This window comes from Nomascus leucogenys, chromosome 4 (genome assembly GCF_006542625.1).
Source record: "Nomascus leucogenys isolate Asia chromosome 4, Asia_NLE_v1, whole genome shotgun sequence".
NCBI lineage: Eukaryota > Metazoa > Chordata > Mammalia > Primates > Hylobatidae > Nomascus > Nomascus leucogenys.
The window spans coordinates 91,014,952-91,041,860 of record NC_044384.1 but is presented as its reverse complement, the minus strand read 5'-3'; the positions used below and the strand labels follow the sequence as shown (position 1 = coordinate 91,041,860).

The following is a 26,909-nucleotide window of genomic DNA, read 5'->3' as shown; positions in this document are numbered from 1 at the left end:
GGTCTGTACAGCTCGCCCAGGTTCCAGCTGATGAGCTGAGGCTCTTGGGAGGGCATAAAACAGTCAAGATTCAAGCAGGTGAAATCTGAGAACATTGCACACACTCATGGGTGCGGAAGGCTCTGATCACATCAAAATCTTACTCCCAGCAAATGCTGGGTCCTCACAGGGAATAAAAACAGAACCCACTGACGAGACGCCCGGCAGTGCGGGGGCCCCAGGGTTAGTCTTGCCGCTCCACTACCCATGGTTATGGGCTATATTGTGTCCCCACAATCCACGTGTTGATGTCTCAGCCCGTAGGACATGAGAAAGTGGCTGTACTTGGAGATGGGGTCTTTAAAGAGCCTCCTATATACCTAATGTAAATGACGAGTTAATGGGTGCAGCACACCAACATGGCACATGTATACATATGTAACAAACCTGCACGTTGTGCACATGTACTCTAGAACTTAAAGTATAATAATAATAATAATAAAAAAAAGAGCCCATTAAATTAAAACAGGTCATTAGGGCGGGCCCTAGTCCAATCTCACTGGTGTCCTTATAAAAAGAGGAGATGAGGACACAGGCACACAGAGGGATGACCCTGCAAGGACACAGGGAGAAGGTGGTTGTCTGCATGACAAGGAGCGAGGCCTCAGGAGAAACCAGCTTTGCAAGGCCTTGATCTTGGACTCCAGCCTCTAGAACTGAGAGAGAATCAATGTCTGGGCTGCGTAGTGGTGGAAACCCCAGCAAACTCACACACCCGCCCAGGAGGGCCTTCCTGGGACAGATGGGCTACAGCTCCAGCTTCCTTGGGAAAAGGGGATTTCTCCCTGGCCACATCCGGAGGTGCTACAGGGCCCCTCTCCCAGGAATAATGCCCAGCACAGCCTGGCAGACTTGGGCTCAAATCCTGCCTGGACCACTTCCCAGCTGGTGACCTGGGGTGATCCCAAGCACCGAGAGGGGATGGGTGCCCCAGCTTTGCCACTCAATCACCCCAGCTCTGCCACTCACTCACCCCAGCTCTGCCACTCACTCACCCCAGCTCTGCCACTCACTCACCCCAGCTCTGCCACTCACTCACCCCAGCTCTGTCACTCACTCACCCCAGCTCTGCCACTCACCCCAGCTTTGCCACTCATGTCTGATGTGGCCAGATGTCCAGGGCAGCAGCCACTATGCTGACAGTTCACTTCCATTTAGCCCAGCTTTGTGGAGATGCCGCGGGTCTGGGGCTTGGCTGGTATTCCCAAGCCCCGTCTCCCTGTCTTTGGCGAGGCCACACACGTGTGGTTTCAGCAAGTGGGTGCTGTGCTGGAACGGGCTGTGAGCAGACCTGCAGAACCTCGGCTGGACCCTGCCCTTCCCGGGCCCTCAGTCTCAGGCTCAAGCCTGTGTTTCTGGTTTTAATTAACAAAATGTGTTGGTCACTGAGAGGCCCCTGGGGGGCCCTGGCAAACATCTTTGTATGGTGTGTCCCCTGGGGGCCAGGATTCCTCCCACAGCCCTGTGCTGAGGCAGAGTAAGGGTGGGGGTAGAGATGATTCCCTCTGGGACAAGGGGGAAGGGAAGGGAAGTCAGCACTGAGCACAGGAGGGACCAGGCCACATCTCGCTGGGCTGCTGACCCCACCCCAGGTCAGTCCGCCGGGGGAGTGCCCTTGGCTGTGCCCAAGGAAACCAGAACGCAGACCTTGCTCCAGGGACGGAATGGAACTACCAGAATGTCCTTCCGAAGGATGGAAATCCGTGTGATTTATGTACATAAAGCAAGGAAAATGTACAAGGAATACAGAACCACACAGAGAAGAAGAGGTTGCAGAGGGCGGTCAACTACTGTTTTTGCGACTTCTCTGTGACTCTAAAATGATCAGAAAGAAGGATGTGAGCAGAACGTCAGTGGTCACGTGACATCTGTCTGCGTGTGTTTACGGATCCATCCGTATATAGTAAAGCCCAAAACCCGCCTGGGAGTGTGAGCCTGGAAACCCAGGATGGCGGCTCTGGGGAAAGAAGCAAGCTCTGGGGTCCTCCCTACACGTAACTTGTAGCTGTTGAAAGACGCCTGAAGCAAATACAGCCAGGTATCAGGACCTTGACAATGCTGGGGTTGGTTCTGTTATTCTGTATGGTTCCTGTGTTTAGGCCTTTCACAATCATTCATTATGCATGAACGTTTTCATTAATGATATAGGCGCGATAGGAGGTGGCCCCTCCCTGCTCTGAGAGCCCGTGCCACTTCCACACAGGCCAAGGGCCAGCACCCACGGTGAGCTGGCTCATGCTCCCACCAACCACTTCCCGAGGCACCTCCAGGAGGCTGGCCCTGCAATGGCCCATTTCACAGACGAGGAAACCTGGGGCTTTAGGACTTGCCTGTGGCCCCACAGGGTAGGGATTCCCACCTGCTTTGCCAACCGCTAAGCCCATGTTCTAAGCACTGCGCCCCTGTCCACGAGGTCAGACGGGTTACTCCTCGGGGCCCCCAAGGGCAGCAAGCTCCCAGCTTGCACAGGTCAGAACGTGAAGGACGCCTTTACAGGGCGGTGCTTACAGCCCAGGGCGCCTCTGTGCAAAACACCCAGGCCAAACACATGGGAGCAGACTCACGGCCCCCGAGGGAGGAAAGCAAGCGGCGTTTCCCGAGAACATGGGAAAAAGTGGGCCTTGCGGGGCCCAGATCTAAGGGAGTCAGGGCCAGCAGCAGAGAGACCCTGACCCGTAAAAAGATGGGAAGGGGCAGATAAGGAATGAGGCTGGACTTATGAGAGGTCACCCTGATGAGACAGGGTTCCAGGAGAAGGTGATGTCACCAGGAGACCTGGGGAGGCCAAGAGGGGGCCTGGGCACCAAGCTAGCTAGCCTAGATGTCTGGTGTCCCGCTGGTATTGAGGCAGCACCCCGATGGAGGCAGGCTTTGCAGGCCTGGGAAAGGCCTGTGCCAAGACAGAGAGGGGCAGGAGGGCCCCAGTCAGCTTGGCTCCATGACTGGGGTGGCTCCACAGGCCAGCCCTGTGCTCAGCGGGTGGGCGCCACAAGGCCACTTCCTGCCACCCACATCACTTTAGAGTGTGAGCACCCAGCAGCCCATGGAGCAGAGACGAAGGCGGCCCCACCCCCGGCCGGCTGGGGACTGAGTAACTCGTTCTCCTCTGCTCACAACAATCAGATGAGGGAGAAACTGGCCCAGCCTGCTGGGCTTGCAGCAACCGGAAGGTTCTTCTGGCCGTTGGTGGGCACCTGCCAGCAGGGAGGGTCTGGGCAGGAAAGAGCCACATAGCTGCACTTGGTGCAGGGACGAGGGTGGGGATTCCTGATGGCCTCGACCACGGCAGCTGTGTGTGTTCAGCAGCACACTGGGGCCAAGCACCCTTGGGTGCCAGTCACCAACAGAGAGCACCTCTGTCCCCCTCTCTCTGGGAGCCTTCGTGGGAGCCTGGTTGCCGGGCTGCGGAGGATGACCCACTGTGGCACTGTAATGGGACAAACAACCAGGCCCTGTCCCGAAGCGGCCTCAGCCTCAGGTTTCCAGACGGGGCCCACATCCTGACATTTCTAGGTGTTCTTTATGCTCCAAACTCTCCCAACCTCCTGTGGCCAAGCGCCCTGCCCCGGCCTGCCCTTTGGGGACAGCTGTGCCGTTCCAAGGCAGAATCTAGGTCTCGGAGCAAGAGAGATCTCTGCTCTCCTGCAGGAGCTGGGCCCAAATTGGAAACCCAGCATGGGCGCTGGAGTGGGCGAGGGTTCCCTTCAAAGCTGGCTGCTCTTTTCCTCTGCCCCAAGGAGATCAGAGGGTGCCATGTGGGAGCACGCACTCCTACAAAGCACAAATGGCTCTTGGTGCCCACATTGGCACCTGCTTTTCCGATCTGCAGAGCGCTCTTCCTGTCCTGGCCCCAGGATGTGCAAGACAGCAGGGTGGAGCCTTGTGGGAAAGTGGGGCGTCCTCAGCAGCATCAGGCCAGTCCACCGCCCCAGGACCAGCCACGGGGACACCCCACGTGCAGAAGCTAGACTCATGGAGCATCAGTGACACATGAGACCTCTTCTGGGCTGCACACTGGTGCATGGTCAGTGACACATGAGGCCTCTTCTGGGCTGCACACACTGGTGCAGGAGAGAGGGAGGGAGGAAGGACGAGAAAGATTTCCAATCACTCAGTCTCAAACCTTTGAAAATTAGTGGACGCTTTTCTCTGCATAAAACCTGGGGTGCATCCTCAAGATATAAAACAGCTCAAGGAGCAGGAGCAGATGGACAGAAGCCTTTGGAGAAGCCGGGGCCTTGGGAGTGAAGAGGGAGCTCTGGATGTCCAAGTTTCCTTCTTGGTTCCTGCCAGGGTGTTGCCCGTGTGCAGGAGCCTTAGCCCCACAGGTGTGGGGGTTGAGGGCAAATGTCAGGGATGGGGGTGCCTTAAAGATGGAGAAACTGCAGCCCAGCGAGGAGCAGCACCACGACCCTGCCATTCTTGGGGCCCCATTTCCTCCGTCTCAGAGGGGAGCCTGTCAGATGCTGTGAGCCCTCGGGCCAGCCACCCTCTGAACACAAGGGACAGCAGGGTGAGGGCACAGGCGAGAGTGTGCACGCACCCTGAGGCCACTGAGAATGAAACATGAGGGTCTGTTTTTGCCCAGGAGACAGGTATGTTCTTGAGGTGGGCGCGGGGAAGAGGTAGAACTCTCAGGTGTCCCTGGGGCTGGGGGATCTCACTACCTCTGTAGCTCGTCTTTGAGTATTAATGCTAAGTCCCAGCACCCCATCCACAGCACCCCAGCCTCAGGGTAACGAGGCCTGGTACCTAACCCACAAAGTGCTCGCTGGTAGGGAGTGTGCAGGCCAGAGACTAGGGCATTCCAATTCTCCCTGGCCCTGTGCCAGGCCACTAACTGGATCCGCTGCACTCAGGGACACCATGTACTATGGTCCCTGCTCTACAGGTGAGGACAGCAGCCTCAAAGAGCCCAGGCCAACTGCTTCCCATGGACTTGCTGCCTCTTCACAGGTCAGGAGTCCCCTGAGACAGCTCAGGGCAGCCTGGGACCAATGCCAAATTCAGGAGCAGAGAAGGGCTAGAGAGGTGGAGGGTCTGCAGCAGGGACAGGGTCCACCTGGGGAGGGCCAGGGCCACGGCTGTGTGGGGTGGCCCAGGACTATCCGACCCAGGGAGATGGTGGCTGGAGGGTGGAAACCTTTGACTGGCAGCCCATAGGGGTGGGGTAGGGGGTCATGCCAGTCACCCACACAATGGCTGATGCTCACCCAGCGCTTGTGTACAAAGACCATCTCGGGACTTCTCACGGGCCGGCCATGAGCCTCACTTTACAGGAGGCAAATAAACTCTGCTGACCCTGGCACCTGGGGTGAAGAATTCCGGCTGCGTCTTCCTCAGCTAGGCCTTCTGATAAGATCCGAGGTGGTGCCTGCCACCATCACCACCATCAATCTCTTAGGCCCAGCCCCCTCCCTGCCCTGGCCCCGCCAGCCCTCCAGAACAGGGTCACATGCCCCACCCTGGTGCCTGCTGGCTCTGGCTTGAATTTTGCTAAATTTGGGTGACTTCCTAAGGCAGCGGGGCGGCGGGGGGTGGGGGCGGGCGGTGAGGTTCATCCTGTAAGGAGGGCATCTAGCCTTCCTGCCCCACGGGCCAGCGTCGGGGCTCCTCTCCCTCTGGCCAATGTGGGGAGCCTCTCTAAAGTGCTCCCCTCCCGCCCAGGACCAGGAGCTGCCCCAAAGCAGCACAGTCCAGCAAGCAGGACGCCTGGACCCTTTAAGAGACCCGACTGCTGCGCCGCCGCATTCACCGCAATAGGCGGCCACAGCCGGGACGCACTGCTGCCAGAGTCCCGGCCCTTTAAGCGACCCACACTCCCCTCGTCGCATTCACCCTAATAGGCGGGCATACAAATGCCGTTGCCTGAAGCCGCAGCCCAGCGAATGGGACCCACAGCGGCGCGCCCTTTAGTTGACTCTTGTGTCTTATTCGCGCAATAGCTGGTCATGAGAAATCCCGCTGGCTGCCAGGAAAGGGGCGCGGAGATGCGGATCACCCCCCCAACACCACGCCTTCCTCTGCTGACCATCCCCAAAGGCCGCTTTAAATGACAACCCGCCGCCCCCACCCCCACACCGAGCGCCGTATTCACCCCAATAGCACATCAATCCCTCCGCAGCGCCGGGCTACTGAGCGCTCCCTCCCCTGGCCGAGGAAGGCCCTTCCCCGCGAGGAAGCAGCTGAGAATGGGCCAGCGAGAGAAGGGACAAAGGCACGGGCGACAGAGCGCCCTCTGTGCTGTCCCTGAGTGCCCGGAGGCCCGTTGCCTCCTTGCTCAGAAGCACAGGGCACTTCCCAAGGGGCCATCCATGACCAGCAGTCAGAGGCATGCTGTCTCCAAGCTGGGGTGGTGCTTCTGTTCTGCCAGGTACGGCAGGGCTTACTGCAGGTTTGCAAACTCCCCTGGCCTTGGGTGAAGGGAAGGCGACCCCAGGCTGGTCACAACGGGCAGCCTGACCAGCTGCCTGCCGAGGTGGAGTATCCCTCAAATCTCCTCCCTATTTTCCACTTAAACTCCCTAAGAATGTACATATTTAGAGGGCATACTGTTCAGTTGTTGAGGCTCAACTTTCCCCTTCATCCTTGTCTTTGTGTCAGCAGGGTCAGAGGAGATCCATGGGCCAGTTAAGTCCATCTGCATTCACCAAACACAATATTAGGCATCCTGAGGAGGTGAGACACCCTAAGGGCTGCATTCCTAAATCAGAGATGATAGGACCCTGGGAAGAGTCACACACTCTTGTCCTTCCCATCCTAGAGCGTGGAGGAAATGAGCTGGTCACGTCCCACACCAGCTGATGCTGGTGAAACCAGGACATGGTGGATGGGACTTGCTAGATGGGGGCAGCCAGTCTCAATCTACTGACCTCCCTGGGATGAGACAGTATGATGGCTTTCCACATGTGCCTCACTTAACCATAGAGCACCTACTGTGTGCCAGCCCCTGGGAAGAGAGCCCGGAGCAGACTTGCAGGCAACCGTGCACAGGGACAGACACCGTGCACCAGCGGCACCCACCAGGGACAGACGCCACGCACCAGTGGCACCCACCATGAACCTGGCTTGGCCCAATCGCTTTCTCCATAGGAAGCCATTCAATTAAACAAATGTGATCATTTCAGTATAAATAAAGAGAAAGCAAAACACAGAGCTGAGAGCTGCTTTGGAATGGGTATCAGGTCAGGAACAGAGCCTCTCTCAGAGAGGCAGCATCCGAGCTGGGACCTGAATTAGATGGAGCCCACCAAGTGCAGATCCAAGGAGGGGCCGAAAGTAGAGGCACAGCCAGTGCAAAGACCCTGGAGTAAGATGCCAGGGCTGAGGCCAGACCCCTGTGAGAAAGGAGGGGAGAGGGAGGGGAGGGGAGTGGGAGAGGAGAACAGGGGAAGGGAGGAGGAGTGGAGGGGCGTCTAGGGCCTGTGGGGTCTGGAAAGGGATCAGGACTTACTGAGACCCATGGCAAATCTCAAAGGGCTCTAAATGGGCAAATTACATGAAGTGGTTTATCTTTTTAAACACCATGCTGGCTGCTGATTGGAGAAGGGCTAGGAAGGCCACGAAAGGGGACCCTACTAGGTAGCTGATGTGGAGCTCCAGGCAAGAGATGGTAGGGCCAGGAGGGGAGTGGAGGCCAGCCCTGGAGGGATCAGCCGGATTTGAGGTGGGCTGGGAGGCCGAGCAAAGCATTTGCTCTCAGCCTGGGTGGCTCTGAGATTTGCAACAAAGGCCCTCTAGGAATTCTGGATCCCTCTAAGCCAGCCAACAAGGCTCATGTCCCACCCCTTCCCCATCTCCCACCTCAAGCCCTGGTCCTGAGGACACAGCTGGTGCCCACTCCACTTAGTGTAGATGTCAGCACAAGGCAACCTCACACCCTCGTGGACACGATCCCAGAGGCCCTGGCTCAGAACAACTGTGATGCTAAGAGAACAACGCAGTCCTTAGCCCAAGTCCTTTGTACTCGACCGCCAACCCTACCACTCTCTGGAGCAGCTTCACTATCTGCCCATACATCTCCACGGGAAAGGTTACCCAGCCGTGGCCAAGACCCAGCCACCAAGGCCCCAAAACCCTTAAAAATCTTGACCAGCCCAACAGCCCCATCCTCAGGCTGTCAGTTGCCTCCTCAAGCTGCAGGCTCGGTAAGTCATCAAGCAAAGCTGGCATCGAGAACAATATTCTTTTCCTTTGTGCCGGTCATAAGCAGCATGAGGACATCCGGGGCAGCATGCCTGTCCCTGTCAGGAGGCCAGTGGCCCTCACTTGCAGCACCCAACATCTACTCCCCAGCACACCGGTGCACTCCCTGGGCTCCCCTGCCAACCCTGCAAGCAGTGGGCACTTCTACCCACCTGGCCCTTGTACTCCACAAGGGGAGCTGCACCTAACGGCTCCCTCCCCGACAGCTCCCTTCCTATCAAAATGACCGGGATCCTTTTGGCACTGTGCACCCCTGGGCCTCGGCCCCTCTACAACCCCCTGTCCAGGAGGTCAGAGCTTCCAGCTCCCCAGGCCTCTCCGGGAGAACCCCGAGCTGGGTCCACAACATTTCTCAGCTGCGGTCACAGACTCAGATTCACCTGTCCCTTGAATAATAAATGGGAATGGGGGTGGGATGCACCTTCTGTCATCTTGGGTAAGTTCTCCACTTGCACGCTGTGCCTGTATGTGTGCAAACGTGTGCAGGCTTAACCACAGAATCAGCAGAGAGCACCAGTCCCCAAAACACAGCTGTCAGAGACACACACAGCCCTTCCACCCGCCGGCTTGTCACAGTGTTTCTCCCTCCCCCAAGCATTACATGTCAGATTACTATCAGCACTCAGAGCGAGGCCAGGATTTCAGGAGAGAAACTGATACCAGGCATTCTCAGCATAGTAAATACAATCCTGGGTGGGGGCGGGGCGGGGGGGTCTTGCATTCGTATTCTGTTAAGAGCTGAAAGCAGTCCTTTGAAGAACATGGCCTATTCATGGCCCAATCTGGACCCAGAAAGGAGCCTCCACTGGACATGCAGGATGGCTGCCTGGGGTTTGACATCTGCAGGGCAGCCTCTCTGAGACCAGGCCCAGGACTGCAGGTCAGAGGCTCCTCATCCGGCCCATCTGCTGTGTCACCTTTCCTAAACACAGCCTGGTAAGACAGACACACGCGGTGCCTGCCTCCTGGCACCCCAGGCCAGCCCCACATGCATGCAGGCAGACAATAGGATCTGCAGTTCTGGAGCTTGAGACCTGAAGGGAGCAGCCAGGCACATGATGCCACCCCAGGTTGCCCCAAACCTGCCCAATGCCTACAAAGCCCCCACTCACCTGGCAGGTTCAAGGAACAGCAAGGCCCTGTGTACCAAGGAGGTGGGATAAAAACGTGCAGAGGGGCCTTACTCTTGGGGGTGGGGAGCAGGGTTTCTGTTCGGTCTGGGATCTGGATCAGCCCTGGTGCAGGCAGACCCAAGAGCATCTACCTAGGATCCCAAAGGCTGGCCCACTTCTCCAGGCTTTGGGAGGCTGTATCAGGTGGGGTGGGACCCTTACAGAAGTCTGCCTGTAAAAGGCACCTTGAAGAGACTGGGGCAGACACACAGAGGGGAGCAAGTTACGAAATGGCAAGAGAGGAAATCCACTCAGCCGCTGTGGCAGGGCAGACCCGCTCAGCCCAAGGATGAGGGAGGGGCAATGGGCTCAGCCAGGGATGAGGGAGGGGCAGGTAAGCCCACCCTGTGACCCCTCCATACCCCCAGGAGTCACCCCAAACCCTAAGTCCAGTTGGCTTCTGACAGGAGGCAGCCCAGCGGTCTGGGTGGGGGTTGGGGGCGGTGCCTGGGAAGCCCAGGACGGGCCTGTTCCTCGGGGGGCTGCAGACTCCAGCCTCCTTCCTGTCTGCCCCACCCTCCCGCGCCCCCCTCCCCGGGAGGAATCTTCAAGTGCACAAGACCCTCTTGAGGACTCAGGCACCTCAACAATCCCTGAGGCTCCATATCTTCAGGGGGTCAGTGCCCCAGAGATGGGGGCTGTGGGCAAGCGTCCTTCCCTAGGCTGTAATCCAGGCAGCCCCCTGACTCTGCGGACTCAGACACAGCAGTCCTCCCAAGCCCGCAGCTGGGACGCCAGACTCAGATCCCAGACCCCATGCAGACCCATCAAGACCTGGCTCCTTGGAGCCCGCGTCGGCCGAGCTGGGGACACAGACCAACGACTGGCCAGGGTCTGTGGTGGTCAGACCCAGCCACCCTCCCTGGCGGTCCTGGCTCCTTTAAGCCCCACCAAGTGGGGAGCCGAGCTGGGCGCGCCGCTTCCCACTCACGGGCCCCACCCGCCCCAACCCGCCAGGCGCCGACCCGCCCTGGCCCGGGGCGCCCCCAGGCTCCTCCGCTCCCCCCCGGCGCGCGACCGGCCCCGGCGTGGCTCCGCGCACTAGCTACTGCCAGGGTCCGCGGTGCTGCGGCGCGGGTTCCTGGATCCCTTCGGTCGGCCCCCCGCGGCCCTCAGTTCGCTCCGGCCCTGCCCGGCGGGGCCCTCCGGATCCTTCCCAGCCCGTCATCCCCCCGCCGTCCCCCGCCGCCCCCCGGGCCGCCGCTCTCCTACCTCCTACCGTGCAGCGAACTCGGTGCTCCGGGCCGGCCGGGCGCGCGGGGGCTCCGCTGGCGGCGCGGGCCTGGCTGCAGGAAATGCCAGCAGCTGGTCCCCCCGCGCGAGGCGGAGCGAGGGCGCGGCGGAGGGAAGAGGCCCAGGGAGCCCGGAGGCGGGAGGAGGAGGCGCGGCGGCCGCAAAACCCGGGCCGAATCGCGGCGCGGAGCGGGCGCCCAGGGGGCCCCCCACCGGCTGCCGCTTCTCCTCGCCCCCCAACCCCCCGCGCGCACTCCGGGGCTCACACTCACCCGGGCGGCCAGAGGTCGGGACACTCAGCTGAAAATGGCCAGGAGGCTTGGCGGGGTGGGCAGTGGTGAGTGGGGTCAGCTTCGTGGGGTTCTCCAACTTAGGGGTGCAGGCCCCCAGCCCACCCTAGCCAGGGTGCGAGGCGCCTCCTCTCCCTTCCTGAACCCAAGAAACTGTCGCCGTTTCTCCCCGTCTCAGGAGCCATCAGAACACAAGAGGAGCCCCAGACATCTGAGCCCATTGTCCCTGCCCCTTATGTGCTAAGAAGGACCCTCAGTCACACTCTGTTTCTAACTGTACGTCTTTCTCAGGACCCTTTTGATAAGAACCTACCCTCATGTGCATTTCTTCCTGTGTTTTCTCCTCACCTTCTTCTACCCCCCAGAGACCTTTTTAGACCCCTCAGTTCTCTCGTATATAAAAGACATTCTAATTCCCCTAAACAGCATCCCCATGGGAGCTGAGAAGTCCTCTCCTGGCCCCTGGCTCCCTGCCTGTAGACCCTAAATTGGGTGTGAGCCCAGGGTTGGCCCCAGGGCGTTTGCAGCCGTAGTGTCCAAGCCTGAGGTGCACTGCAGGTCCTTCCTATGGTATGTCCTCAAATGACCAGAAAAACTGGGAGCTGGGCTCTGGCATCCCCAGATGTAGGTAGACCCCAAGAGGGCGTGGAGCCTTTTCCACGCAGAACCTTAAAAGGGACAGAACTGACCCTCCGCAGAGAGCCCCGGGCTCCTCCTCAGGCAGAACTGCCACTGACACGTGTGTTTCCACAGTTTCACGCTGCACGTGCATTTGGGAGGCCGTAAGCCTGGCTCTCATGGGCGTCTGCAAGACCTCCCAGCAGGGCTGCGGAGGGCGAGCGGCCCAGGAAGGTTCCTTCCAGCACCTGAAGGGGGAGCGGCACAGCATGCAGGTGCTCTGCCCACAACAAACCAGACCCCTTCCTGTCTCAGCCCTGGCCTTGCCCACCCCGTTAGACAAGTTGGTGGGTATCCTCCTGGGGATAGCAGCACCAGCTGCTTGTGTGCTGATCACAGGAACCCACGGCTTACGGAGGCAAGTGGGCTTCTCGGACTTGCCCTAAGCTTACCCCCAGGGCTAGCATTGCCATTCCATAGTCACCTTGTGAGGCCTTGGGATGCAGAACTGCTCAGTCAAGATGCTCAGGGCCATGGTGGGACCCTGCTCCGTGTGGCCTGTGGCAGGCGGCCTCTGCCTCTCCAGGAGAGGGTCTGTGCAGCTGGGATCCACAGACACCTGCTGGGTCTGCTCTTTGAAGACTCTGCCCAAAGCTGAGGTGCTGCTGCCTGGTAAATTGCTGGTTGCTGGAGCCAATCCAAAGGGAATTAGGGAAGAAAACAAAGCCCCTATCCCTAGGGCGGAGGTCTCTGGGGCCGAAGTAGGGAAGGTTGCCAGTTGCTTGATGCTGGCTGTCCGGGGCCTGGGTTTCATGAAATGACACTGCTGAGGGCAGAGGTCAAAAGTCGAAGAGGCACCTGACAGAGTGGGGGAAGGGGCCATAGATGACAGCAGGGTGGGGCTGGGGTGGGGCAGGATGAGGGTAGAGCCTCTCACTGGGTAGTGTCTGACAGCCAGATGGCCACGCAAGAAATGAACACGCCACCTGCCAGGCTCAGCGACAGGTGTCAGTTGTCTGCCCCACTTCCCAGCAGGCTCTGCATTTTTCCAGAAAGCCCCATTTCCAGCCTCTTGCCTGGTTTTGGAGAGGCAGTGAGCCGACGAGGTTGCCCCCAACAAGAGGTAGGTCCGAATCCTGCTGCTGCCAGAAAGAAGCTCCGTCACCAGGCAGTGGCTTGTTCCTCCTGGGACCCCGCTTCCTCTCCTGTCAGATGGACACGGCATCTGCGCCTGGTGGCCAACGCAGGAAATGAGGGCGTGAGAGGCCTCAGAGATGGGCAGAGCCAGGTGCCAATGGCACCAGCGTTAGGGGGGCACGCCCAGTAGGCCCCACCATCCAGGAGCCCTTGAGCAAGTTTGTGCAACTGGCCGTGCCTCAGTTTCCTCATCTGTAAATGGCGATGACCAGAGCAGTTTCCGCTGCATGAGTTGCCGTAAGTCCCCAGTGGGCCAACAGACTTTGCGAGCGCTGGCTGTTGATGGGCACTGGGGACCATGAGTGGACTATGGGAAGGAATGGCTTGCAGCGCCCAGATGGTTAGTTTGGAATTTATGGTAATTCAGAAAAATATGTCTGTGATAAGTAAGAATTTAAAAAATGCTTTGCAAGCACAGTGCAATTTAAAATCAGGGCAGTTCCAATCCAAATCTCCAGAATGGCAGTTCTCTGCTAGGGGCGGTTTTGCCTCCAGTTTCCAGGTGGCATTTGGCACTGCCTGGAGATAGTTCTGGTCATCGTCATTGGAGGTTGCTACTGGTGTCTAGTGGGTAGAGGCTGAGGATGCTGCTAAACACATTGTCATGCATGGGACAGCCTCCACCACAAAGAGTGACCCGGCCCCAAATGCTGGTCATGCTGAGGTCAAGAATCCCTGCCCCAGAAGTGAATACATGTCCACCTGCTGGCATCACACCTTGGTTTTGGGTGGTTGGTCTAAGCCCCCAAAGCGTCCTGCTGATGGAGCCCCTACCCTGTCCCAGATTCTTTGCATCTCATCTACTCCTCCTGACACTGACTGAGGAGTGAATAAGATGGCTCTGGGCACCTTTCTCGTGTCAGACCCTTTTCTGAGAGCTTTAGACACTTGGTGCATTTAATCTGCCTCACAACCTTATGAGCTGGTTCTGTCGTGATTGGCTCCATTTTACAGATGGGGAAGCTGAGGCACAGCAGGCGAGGCAGTCACCAACCTCTCTGGCCCCCGAACTGTGCTCTGATCTGCTGTGCTCTGCCACCTGGTTCATGATGAAGACCCACCGGCTCAGAGGAAACCCCCCTGCAAAATCCCCTGCCCCTTCTGCTACATCTGGCTGCCTCCCTGGGAAGGGCTGGGGTGGCCAGGACATGTGGGAACAGGGCTGGGCCCAATCCAGAGGAGGTGCCACCAACCGGGGAAGCCTTGCTCAGGGCTTCAGCCACTACAGGAGCCAGCGGGGCTGGGTGTGGCCCCCTAGGGAGAACTTAAGCAGGTGTCGGCCGGCAAACTGTCATCCGTTGTCTCCTTTAGTCCTTTTCAGCCTGCTTTTTTTTTTTTTTTTTTTTTTTGAGACGGAGTTTCACTCTGTCGCTCAGGCTGGTGTGCAGTGGTGCAATCTCGGCTCACTGCAACCTCCGCCCTCCGAGTTCAAGCGAGTCTCCTGCCTCAGCCCCCTGAGTAGCTGAGATTACAGGCGCCTGCCACCGCACCCGGTTAATTTTTGTATTTTTTGTAGAGATGGGGTTTCACCATCTTGGCCAGGCTGGTCTTGAACTCCTGACCTTGTGATCCACCTGCCTCGGCCTCCCAAAGTGCTGGGATTACAGGCGTGAGCCACCACGCCCAGCCCTTTTCAGTCTTCTAAGGCAGCAATAACCACTTCAGATGAGGAAACCGAGGCCCCAGTAGTAAGGGGTGCACCTGGACTTTGGTGGGTCTCCGACTCCTAGTGGGACACCTGCCTGGTTTCCCTGGGCTGCAGTGGGGAGACCCAGGGGTGAGCCTGGGCTCTGCTGCCCTCCCTGCTGCCCTGAGGGCAATCCACCGCCAGGTGTGGTCTCCTGTGGGAGCCCATTCTGTTTCCTTCCCTGTGCAGCGGGAGGAGATTACATCTCCCGTAGGCGGTGGGGCGTCAGTGAAACTCAAAGCGTCCAGATAGTCTCCATGGCACAAAGCTCATCATAAAAACATCGCAGCAGGTATGGACCGTTTGCTGTGCGCCTGGCACTATGTCCTCAACTTCACATGACCGGATTGCATCTCCCCGCACTGCTGGCAAGCCTGTGGTTATCAGTATCCCCACCTTACAGACGCTGAAGTGGAAAGTCAAGGAGGTGAAGCCACCAGCTCCAGTCTGGCCACTGGGGAGCGTCCCAGGCAGGACTGGAAGCTAAGCTAGCATTCAGGTTACAGGAGGCAGGCTCTCCCCGCTGTTCCCTCCTTCAGGGCTGGACATGGCTGCTACTTTGGGCCACCAGCCATGGGAGGGAGCCAAGTCCTTTCCTCTCCTGGATCCCACAGGGGTGCAGGGGCTGGGGGCCTGAGGAGGAGCAGGGACGTACTGGATCCCCACATGCATTCCTCCCCCTCTTATTAGGGAGACTGTGGTGGTGTCTCCTGGGCTGAGTCACGAAGCCAGGTGTGGGGAGCGGGGCGGAGCAGTGGCTGTTTTCTGTTCTTTTGGTTTTTTCCTGGGGCAGCCTGCAGGACTCCCTTCCCAGTTCTGGGCTGCACTGCCCACAACGTGTCCTGAGCAGGCCTGCTGCCTGAAGGCTCACTCAGGCTCTCTGGCTCTGTCCTCCTGTCTCTCTCTGACTCTCTTACTTTGTGTCTCTGTCTGTCTCTCTCTCTCTGATGCACACGTGTGCGTGCACACACACACATGCACACCCACACACACCCCTGTCTTCCAGAAAGCCACATCTAAACTCATGATTCAGGCATTGTAATATGATCCTAATAAAAATGGAGTTTCCCACCTCTCTTGGTGACAGTATTTGGACTCCTGCCTGAAAGGACAAGAAGGTGCTATTTATAGGGTCAAAACCTCCACAGGACTCAGTGGGAGGCTGAGGTGGCTCCGGGGGGCTGTGGGTGCTGCTCAACGGCATTGGGTATGTGGGATAAGCTCGTGCTCAGACGTCCCCACGAGTGTGGAGCCAGTTCGCAGAGGTGATTCCCAGGGTGGCGGGCTCTGCCTGTGGCCCTGCTATGGGCAGCCAGCCCTATGCCATCCTCCACCACACCTGGCCAGGAGGAGGAGCAGGGCCTCGTGGGCACAGCAGTGAGGTTGGGATACACCCCAGAAATCTCACGGAGTAAAGAGAGAAGTGCCCAGAGGTCCCCAAAGCTAGCTGGTGCCCAGGCTGAGTGGAGGCAGCTGCTCCGGGGAAGCTGCTGGCTGTGGGCGCTGGCTTGGGCTCCAGCCAGGCCTCTTCTCAGGGGTCAGGGGCACGCCCAGTTCAGGACCTGGGTTTAGGAGCCCCTTGCCTGTCACCCTTGGCCATGGGCTGCATCTGCCACACTCGTGGGCGTCTGCCTGCCCCACAGTGGTGCTGGAGGCAGGGAGGGAGGCTGGGAGGGGGCAGTTCACAGGGGCCCAGGCTCCTGCTTGGGGGCTTGGGGGGAAGCTTCTGTCCCCGCTCTGAGGAAGGAGGCAGGGATTCTCCCTGCCCAAGAAGCAGGCACAGCATGTCGGGCAGCTGTGGGTGTGGAGAGAGCCCTGGGCAAGGCCGCAGAGACCTGGGGGTAGGGTCTCCTCGGTGCTGGTACCCGAAGGAGCAGATCAAGGGGCACCTGGAACAGACACATCTCAAAGGGAGGCACATCGTGTCTGAGTTCTCACCCAGGAAGCCCGGTGTGTCCACTTGGGAGGCTGCAGAACCCGCAGGTGGAGGGGCAGCCTCCCGGAGCCTGCTCACTCAGGCGATGCTCCCTGGCAGTGACTCCTGAGATCAGAGCTGGGTCTTGAACCTCCACGTTGGCTTGGGGCTGAGGACCTGCTGCAGGAAAGCAGGGCCCTTCTGGGACACAGACGAGGAGGAGAGGGCTGAAGCAAAGCTGAGGCCTGCCCTCTGCATCCTGGGTGTGTGTGCCCCTCAGGAAGAACCAACAGCACCTGCCGTAAGCCAGAAGTACACAGGGTCACCTCATCCAGATCTGGCTCCAAGTTAAGGAGACATTGAGCCTTCCTAGTAAGTCACTGACAGCCCATGAGGGTGACCCCATCCCTGACTTCAGAATGCTGGTGCTCGAAGACACGCAGTGACCCTGGAGGATGTGAGGACCGCATGAAACCCCGGTGTTTCTCCTCAACCAACAGACCAACTGTAAACAGGTGTGCTCGTTTCCCGGAACCGCCAGAACAAAAAGCTACCACACGCCGGGGGGCTTGAAACAACAGGAATTGGTTCCCCCACCGTTCTGGGGGCTGGAAGCCTGAAATCAAGGTGTCAGCAGCTGGGTTCCTTCTGGAGGCTCCGGGGGAGGGTCCTTCCCTGCTTCTCCCCAGTTTCTGCTGGCCAGCAATCCTTGGCACTCCTTGGCTTGGAGATGAGTCCCTCCAATCTCTGCCTCCATCCTCAGCCACGGCGTTCTTCCCTTTCTGTGTCTGTGTCTCAAGTCTCCATCTCCTTTATCTTATAAGGGCACCAGTCATAGGATTTAGGGCCCACTGGGGTAATCCAGGATGATTTCATCTGAAAATCTTGCATTTGATTAGATCTGCAAAGACCCTATTTCCAAATAGTGTACATTCACAGGTACTGGGAGTTTGGCCTTGCACAAGATACCCTTGACAGTGTTGTGTTGATTTTCCGGTTGAATGCCATTGGTTTTGGTGAGCCGGTTGAACTTCTTTCCTGTCCTAAATGCTTGTGTTCTGGGTCTCTGTTGAGTGCACAGCCTTGGGGCCGGAAGCCTCGATGGAGCAAATCCTGGCCTCAAGCTGGAGGCCATTCCTGGCCCCTACTAATGGAGAGGGTTGAATGGGGCGGTCAGCACCTCCCGGGAGCAGTGGAGGGTCTACGCTTTTGCTGGAAGTTGCCCTTTCGGCTTGGCATTTCCAGCCAGGAAGAACTGGATACCCCGAGGGGCAGGACTTTGGCAAATGCACATTGGGGTGGAAGGCTGGCTTCCCTCCAGGGATCTTCAAACTGCCCATGGGAGGATCATGGGGAAATCTGGCACATCTGTCTTCCACCTGTTGGGGAGGGCCTGGGGCTGCTTCCTGGTGACACAGTGAGTGGGTGCGGAAAGGAAACAACTGTCCCAAGGCAGGATCTGACCAAGGGAATCTGCAGGCTTAGTGGCCAGCCTGTGATGCCCAGGAGAGATGCCACCTTTTCCTCTCGGGGTACAGAAACCCAAGACTGCAGAATGGCATGGCCAGGTCTGTGGAGTGGGAGAAGCATCCCAGATGCTGCAGACCCTGCTTGTACTCACAGGGCCACCACTGAGAAGTCACTTTCTTATGGAACTGGTGTTGGTTGGCAGGTGTAACTTGCGCACTGAGAGGCAGATGGAAAGGCCCTAAAGATGACCAAGATCTGGAGGGAGGGTCACCCAGGACTCAGGACAAGTCAGTATTGGGGCATGCATAACCTGGGGCTCTCCTATCACCCCTGCAGGAACAACGAGCCAGCCCAAAGCTGGAGATGGCTACTCTTTTTTTTTTTTTTTTTTGGAGACAGAGTCTCTCTCTGTCACCCAGGCTGGAGTGCAGTGAAGTGATCTTGGCTCACTGCAACCTCCGCCTCCTGGGTTCAAGTGATTCTCCTGCCTCAGCCTCCCAAGTAGCTGGGACTACAGGCACCTGCCACCACGTCTGGCTAATTTTTGTATTTTTAGTAGAGACAGAGTTTCACCATATTGGCCAGGCTGGTCTGGAACTCCTGACCTCAGGTGATCTGCCCACCTCAGCCTCCCAAAGTGCTGGGATTACAGGCATGAGCCACCACGCCCGGCTGATGGCTACTCATTTAAGAGGAGCTAGAGCAGTGATTCTGAGTGTGTGCCTGGAGTCTCCCAAGTGGACAGACTCAGCCTCTGGGGGTCCTTGAGACCCTTTCAGGAGTCCAAGAGGTCGAAGTTATTTTCATTGTAATACTAGGATGCTATTTGCCCTTTCCACCCTTTTTCTCTTACAACTTACAGTGGGGTTTTCTGGAGTCTGCCTATGTGTGATATTGCAATGGAGAGAATACAGAAGCAGATGCAAGGACTCAGCTAGCATCTGTTAAGCCAGGCATTAAGGAGACTCACAAAAATGTACAACAATGCCGCTCTTTTCACAAAATATTTTTGTTTTGTAGAATATGGTTGGTTCTCATAAATAATGATTATTTACATTAACAATGTAATGGATTTATAATACTTTTTAAATGAATAATTAAATGCAGATTTTAAAACATTTAGTGAATACTGATAGACATAACCTACAGAAACAAATGTTCTTTGTGGTTCTCAGTAATTTTTTAAGACTATAAAGGACCCTAAGACCAAAAGGCTTGCAAACCATGGATGTAGAGGATGCTGGAAGAGTAGGGATTCCAGTATGGTGTGCTGAAGAGGGGTTAGGCTTTGGGGTCAGAACTGGGTGTGAATCTAGTCTTTGCCATCATCACCTATTCCTCTACTGCCATTGTCACCTCAACCACCACCATCATTATCACCACCACCACCATTACCATCATCAACCATCATAGCTTTCATCATCATACTCACCATCACCACCACCACCACATCATCATCATCATTATCATCACTATCCTCACCATCACCGTCATCACCACCACCATCATCATTACTACCATCATCAACCATCATTGCTTTCATCACCATTACCATCATGATCACCATCACCACCTTCATCATCATCACCATCATCACTATCACCATCATAATCACCATCACCATTATCATCATCAACCATCATTGCTTTCATCATCATCATAATCACCATCACCACCACCACCATCATCATCATCACTATCCTCACCATCACTATCATCACCACCACCACCATCATCATCACCATCATCAACCATCATTGCTTTCATCACCATCATAAGCACCATCACCACCTTCATCATCATCATTATCACCACCATCACCATCATCACCACGACCATCATCATCAACCATCATTGTTTTTATCACCATCACCATCATAATCACCATCATCATCATCATCACTATCATCACCATCATCATCATAATCATCTGTATCATCACCATCATCACGTCCTTCATCAGCATTACCATCACCATCACCAGCATTACCACAATGCCACCACCATTTCCATCATTGCCACCACCATTATCATGACTATTCTCACGATTACTGCCTCCCTTTGGCTGAGCATGGGCTGTGTGCCAGACACTGTGTCAGGTCTTTATAAGTCATTTTCTCTAATCACCATGGAACTCTACCAGGCAGGTAGTATTGTCCATTTTTACAGGCGAGGAGACTGAAGCTTATAAAAGTTAAATTGCTTGGTGGAGCAGGCTCTGAATACCAATCTGTTTGTCTCTGTTCTCTCCAATCCTGGGAAGTTACTCAAGCTTGGTTTGACTCTATTTGTTACTTGCTAGATGGGAATATTGCTAACTCTAATAGTTTGCTGTTACTGAATATCTACTAAGGACCAGGCACTGGCTATGTGCATGTCAACATTATCCTAATCCTCTTGATCATGTAAAACAGGCATTAAAATTACACCCTTCTTGGGGTGGGAGAGTCCCATGTGAAAAACATCATCCCCCAGGCCTGGCACACTGTGGCACTGGGTGAATGCTCACCCCTGTTGTCACAGCAGCCCCAGCTGTAAGACTTGCATGGGGGAGGTGGCCAGGCCTGTGGAAGACAGCAGAGGGGGGTGTGGCAGGGTGGAGTGCAGGCTAGTGACAGTGAGGCCTCCTCCCACCTCTCAGCTCTGCTCTGTTCCTTGGGCTGGGGATGCCTGCAGCAGGCCCATGATACTCCCTCTCCCTAATCACATATTTTTGGAGTACCTATTGGGTGCTAGATAGTGTCTAGGCATGGGGACATGGCTGTGAAGGGGACAAACAGGAGTCCTGCCTGCATGTTGCTCACAAACTTTTGTGAGAAAGACAGAAAATGAGTGCAGGAACACAGCCCCAGTGATGCTATGAAGGAAAGCCCATCTGGGGCAGGAGGTAGGAGGAGGCATGAAGTGTTGAGTGGGCTTGGAGAGGGGGCCAGGGAGGACTTTTTCTGGGGAGAGGACATTTAGGCAGAAACCCTCATGAAGCAAGGGAGTGGGTGAGCCACAGCACCTCGGGGTTCAGTGTGTCCCAGGCAGAGGAAACAACAGGCACCCAGGCACCAGGAAGCCATGAGCTTGGTGTGTTCACATAATGGCCAGAGGCCAGTGTGGCCAGGGGGAGGGAGAAGGGCAGGAAGTAGGTCAGGGAGGCTGCAGGGGCCATCACACCTGGCTTCCTGTGCCCCATGTGGAGTTTGATTTTATTTTGATTGTGATGGAAGCCATTTAGGGGGTTCTGAGGAGGGAGTGTGATGGTCTTTATTTTTGCTGTACAGGCAGAATGGAGACAGGAAGTCTTGTCAACAGAATCAGTGTTGTTTAGGGTTGTTTTGGGGTGCTTGAATGGGAGGTCAGGAGAAGTGGATGTATTCAGGTACATTTTGAAGTAACCAAAGCTGACCCAAGCTTGTGACCTTAGGGATGGAGAGAGAAGGTTTCCAGTCAAAGGCAATGAAGGCAGCAGGGCCTGGGAGAGCAGTTAGGGTTCTGGCTGGCTCTGCCACTAGCTAGTGGTTTTAATCGCTTGATGCCTCAGTTTCCCCCTTGTGCCTAGATGGTAATATGCCTCCCAGCTCTAAAGGGAGTACTGAGACTCCAGTGAGGTAACAGATGGGAATCACACTTTCTATTTTGAAAAACATCTGCTTTTGCAATGTGGTCAGACACAAGTTTCTTGAGATCAGAATCTACATTCTTCTCCCCAGTGGGTCTCCCTTGTACCTTGTTCAGGGTAGGTGCTGCAAAAATGAATGTGGAACTATAGACCATGAATCCTCATGAGCACAGATGCAAAAATCTTCAATGAACTATTTGCAAATCAAATTCAGCAATATATTAAAAAGATAATATATCATGAACAAGTGGGATTTATCACAGGAATGCAAGGCTGGTTCAACATTTGGAAATCAAGCAATGTATTTACCATAGCAACAGACCTAAAAAGAAAAACCATATAATCATCTTGATAGTTGCAGGAAAAACATCTGACAAAATTTAATCCATCCAAAATTTATCCATCCATGATAATGGCTATTGGAAAATTAGTATTAGACAATAACTTCCTCTTCCTAATAAAAGGCATCTATGAAAAACCTACAGCTAACATTGTACTTAGTTGTGAAACATGAAATGCTTTCCCCCTTAAACTGGAAACAAAGCAAGATGTCCACTCTCACCATTTCTATTCAACAGAATACTGGAAGTCCTAGATAGTTCAATAGGGCAAGAAATGGACATAAACGATATACAGATTGGGAAGGAAGACATAAAATGGTCTTTGTTTGCAAACAACATAATTATCTATGTAAAACATCCTAAAGAACAAATGAAAAAGCTACTAGAACTAGTATGTGAGTTGAAAAAGGTCTTAGGATACAAGGTCAATGTACAAAGATCAATTGGAGGCCAATTTCTATGTACTAGCATGGAGCTATAGAGCTATATAACATGCATGAGTTGGCATGCTCAATATTTTTAAGATGTTCATTTGCCCCTTGCACTGATTAACAGGTTCAATGCAATCCCAATCAAAATTCCAGCAGGAATTTTCGGGTAGAAACTGACAAGTTTATTCTAAAATGTATATGGAAAGACAAGTAACTAGAACAGACAGAATAATTTTGAAAAAAAGGTTGGAAGACTTATATGCTAATTGATTTCAATAGTTACCATGGAATGACAGTAATCAAGACAGTGCAGTGTTGGTATTGGTAAAAGAACCCACACATAGATTAATGGATCAGAGCAGAGAGTCCAAAAATGTATGGTCCGTGGAATTTTTACAAAGATACAAAAGGCAATGGAGAAAGGATAGTCTTTTGAACAAATATTAACAATTGGTGACCTTATGCAAACAAACAAACCAGTAAACAAATAAACCTTGACATATACCTTGTGCCCTAAAAATTATCTCAAAATGGATCATAGACCTAAATGTAAAACCTAAAACTAAAACTTCTAGAAAAATACATAGGAGAAAATCTTTGTGACCTTGGATTAGGGAATGGACTCTTAGAACACCAAAATTCATATAACACCATAATCCATACCAGAATAAAATGATAAATTAGACTCCATGAAAATTAAAAACTTCTCTTCTTTGAAAGACACCGTTAGGAGAATGAAAAGACAAGGCACACGCTGGGAGAAAAATCTTTGCAAAATGTGTATCCGATATCCAGGATACAGGGAGGACTCTCAAAACTCAATAAAAAATTTTAAAATGGGCCAGAGATTTGGACAATCACTTCTCCAAAGAAGATATTCATGTGGCAAATAAACACATAAAATGACACTTGACACCATTAGTCATTGGAAAATTGCAGCTGAAACCACAATGAGAGACCATTATGCACCCACTAGAATGGCTGGAGTATAATAAGTGCCACGTATTGGTGAGGATGTGGAGCCTCAAAGACTGCTGGTGAGAATTCAAGATGGTATGGCCACTGTGGGAGACAGTTTGGCAGTTTTTGGTAAAGGAGAGCACACACTGCCCATGGACCTAGCCATTCTGCTCCTGGGCATTTTAAGTTAAATGATAATATATATCCATAAAAAATGCAGGTAAATGTCTATGGTGGCTTAATTCATAAGTGCCCGAGACTGAAACAAGCCAAACACCTTTCAATGTGAGTGGATAAACAAAATGTGGTACATTCATTCAATGAAAAACTATTTAGCAATCAGAGGAGCCAACTACCCATAACAGCATGGATGAATCTCAAACACATCCTGCTAAATGAAAGAAGCCAGACAAATGTCTGCATACCATAGGTCTCATAAGACATTCTAGAAGAGGCAAAAATGTAGGGATAGAAAACAGATCAGTTATTTTACCAGGAGCTGGAGGTGGTAGGGGGAGGTGGGTTGACCACAAAGAAGCACCCACACAGTCTTAAGTGTTGGAAATGTTCTGCCTCTTGATTGTGGTGGCGGTTACACAACTGGATGCATTTGTTGAAACTGACACAGCTATACATGAAGGAGAGTGAATTTTACAGAATATAATTGGGTTTGGGCCACTACCCCTAAAGTCACAATCCCAAACACTATAACTCCGAATGTTGGAATCCTGAAAGGTCAAAATTCCCAAAATATAATTCAGGAAAAAATAATTAAAAAAATATTTTAAATACATATGTTTACATTTGTTTGGTTGGTGTTTGTTTGTTTTTTGAGGCAGAGTCTCACTCTGTCACCCAGGCTGGAGTGCAGTGGTACAATCTTGGCTCACCACAACCTCTGCCTTCTGGGTTCAAGCGATTTTCGTGCCTCAGCCTCCCGAATAGCTGAGATTACAGCTGTGAACCACCACACCTGGCTAATTTTTGTATTTTTAGTAGTGACAGGGTTTCATCGTGTTGGCCAGGCTGGGCTCGAGCTCCTGACCTCAAGTGATCCACCCACCCAAAGTGCTGGGATTACAGGTGTGAGCCACCACTTCCGGCCTATATTTACATTTTAAAAGGGAATTTATTTGAGAAACATAAAAACACGACAGAACTTTCATAGGCCACTTTGCACAATAAAATAGGGAATAGTAACATGCATATTTTTGCAAATATAAACCCTCAGATGTACTAATAACAACAGTTTAAGCAGACAAACCATATTCATAAAGAAATATGTCAAAGGCCAGGATTGGTGACTCACGCCTGTAATTCTAGCACTTTGGGCGGCCAAGGTGGGCAGATCACCCAAGGTCAGGAGTTCGAGACCAGACTGGCCAACATGGTGAAATCCCGTCTCTACTAAAAATACAAAAAAAATTAGCCGGGTATGTTGGCATGCACCAGTAGTCCCAGCTACTTGGGAGGCTGAGGTGGGAGAATCACTTGAGCCGGGAAGGCAGAGGTTGCAGTGAGCTGAGATTGTGCCACTGCACTCCAGCCTGGGTGACAGAGTGAGACCTTGTTTCTTAAAAAGAAAGGTATGTCAAAAAGGGAAATGTATAAATGCATAGCACTATGGTTGGTAATTATGTACAGCTTCACACCTGCAGCCATCTGAAATACCATGAGAGACACCCTAAGTCTTTTGATGGAATCAGTTAGAAGCTGAGAAGGGTCAATGCTGTATAGGCAGTTGCCCAAAATGTTGAGATCTTTGGAAATTTTATCTTTCACAAGTGCAGATATTTAAAAGATGACATCTCTTCATTTAGTGAGGAAGTCTGAATGTTTTTACGCATATGCACAATGCTTACACACAAAGTCAATAGTGCAATAATGCACTTTCATGGAGCCAAATTTACAAAAAATGCATAAAATAAATTAGAAGGTTCTAACAGTCTGTATTAGTTCTTTTTCACTGCTGATAAAAACATACCTGAGACTGGGAAGAAAAAGAGATTTAATTGGACTTACAGTTCCGCATGGCTGGGGAGGCCACAGAATCATGGTGGGAGGCAAAAGGCACTTCTTACATGGCAGCGGCAAGAGAAAAAATGAGGAGGAAGCAAAAGTGGAAACCCCTGATAAACCATCAGATCCTGTGAGACTTATTCACTATCATGAGAATAGCACTGGAAAGACCCGCCCTCATGATTCAATTACCTCCCCCTGAGAACCTCCCACAACACGTGGGAATTCTGGGAGATACAATTCAAGGTGAGATTTGGGTGGGGACACAGCCAAACCATATCACACCTTAACATAATTTATGCGTCCAGTGTTGGAAATGATACGAAGATGAAATACAGCATGGCAAATTGGCACTACGTGTGAAGGGGTGGAAATTGTACATGATTGAATAATTTGGTGGAAGAGACTTCCTAAATTTTTCACCTGCATTTTCACTTCTTCTGTGATCTTTGAAACACTTGTTGCACTTGGAGAGTGGTTGTGGTCTACAAATTGTGTCTTTGCTGTCCATTTGAAAGTCTGGTTATTGATCAGCAGTAGGAGTTAAGTGATTTCTGCTTTCACAGCCTTAATAATAATTAGCTTTAAATCTTTTATCTTCCACCATTAAGTAGCCTTGTACACTTAACTTATCACAGCCTTTTTGCAAGGGATCACTTTCACAGCTTTGTTCCATTATGTTGTGAGAAACACAGTAAGAAGGAAAATTTGACTTCCCCAATACCAGATCTATATTAGGCTTTTCTGGCAAGACAGAACTGATAAGATATGTATACAGATATAAGAGCAGGGATTTCCCTGGGGAATGGGCTCACGCGATTATGGTGGCTGGAAAGTCCCATGACAGGCAAGCTGGAGATCCCACAATGCCAGGGGCAAGGCTCAGTCCAAGTCCAAAGGCCTCAGAACCAGGGACGCCAGTGGTCCAGTGGTCTCTTAACTCTGAGTCCACAAAAGCCTCAGGACCCAAAGGGGCTGCTGATATATGTCCTGGGGTCCAAAGGCTGGCAACCCTGGATTTCTCATGTCCCAGGCAGCAGGAGAAGAGTCTGTCCCAGCTCTCAGAGAAAGACTGATTTCCTTTCTGTTTCTGTATTTATTCTTTCTAGGCCCTGGTTGATTGGATGGTGCCTGCCAACACCGAGGGCTGATCTTCCCGAGTCCACTCAGACTCACGCATGAGTGAGTGAAGTATTATCAACTCTGAAATAAGGATGATAACTAATAACAAGTTGGAAATGCGCTTGTATGATGCCAGCACAAAAGGTTTGTCAGGGCAGATGTTCATTCCTGCTATTCTCAAGTTTTGTGATTAAGCAAGTGCATTTAGATGCTGCTTAGCTGAGAATGTTTCCATCTCCTCTGGAAACACCCTCACGGGTACAACTAAACTGCTGTTTTACCAGGTTTCTGGGTACCTCTTAGCCCTGTTGACACCTGAAATTAGGTCCACGGGTCTACCTCTTGTCACTTGGCACCCACACACATCTCTTTAGATCATACTTAACTTCCAAATAAAGACATAACAAGGTCATAGTTCTGCCCAACACGGTGCAACTGTCCTGTGTACGGACAGACAGGCACCAATCCCTTCCCCAGGACTCAGCTTTCAGGATTTCGGCATTCAGGATTTTAATCGGACATGAGGGATTTTAGATTTAGGGATTTCAGCATTGTGGATTATGCAGTTCAGGATTGTGTCTTTGAGGATTATGATTGACA

At 53.3% G+C, this 26,909-nt stretch overlaps 1 protein-coding gene across 4 annotated transcripts in view; it reads right to left on the bottom strand.

Annotated features, from left to right (window-relative positions):
• Positions 1 to 10,767, bottom strand: part of OSBPL5 (oxysterol binding protein like 5) — a 79,639-nt gene extending 68,872 nt beyond the window's left edge. For all 4 annotated transcript variants that reach the window (XM_030811440.1, XM_030811441.1, XM_030811442.1 and 1 more), the window contains exon 1: positions 10,629 to 10,767. The gene's annotated coding sequence lies outside the window, so the exon portion shown is untranslated. The remainder of the gene's footprint in view (positions 1 to 10,628) is intronic.
• Positions 10,768 to 26,909: the final 16,142 nt, after the last annotated feature.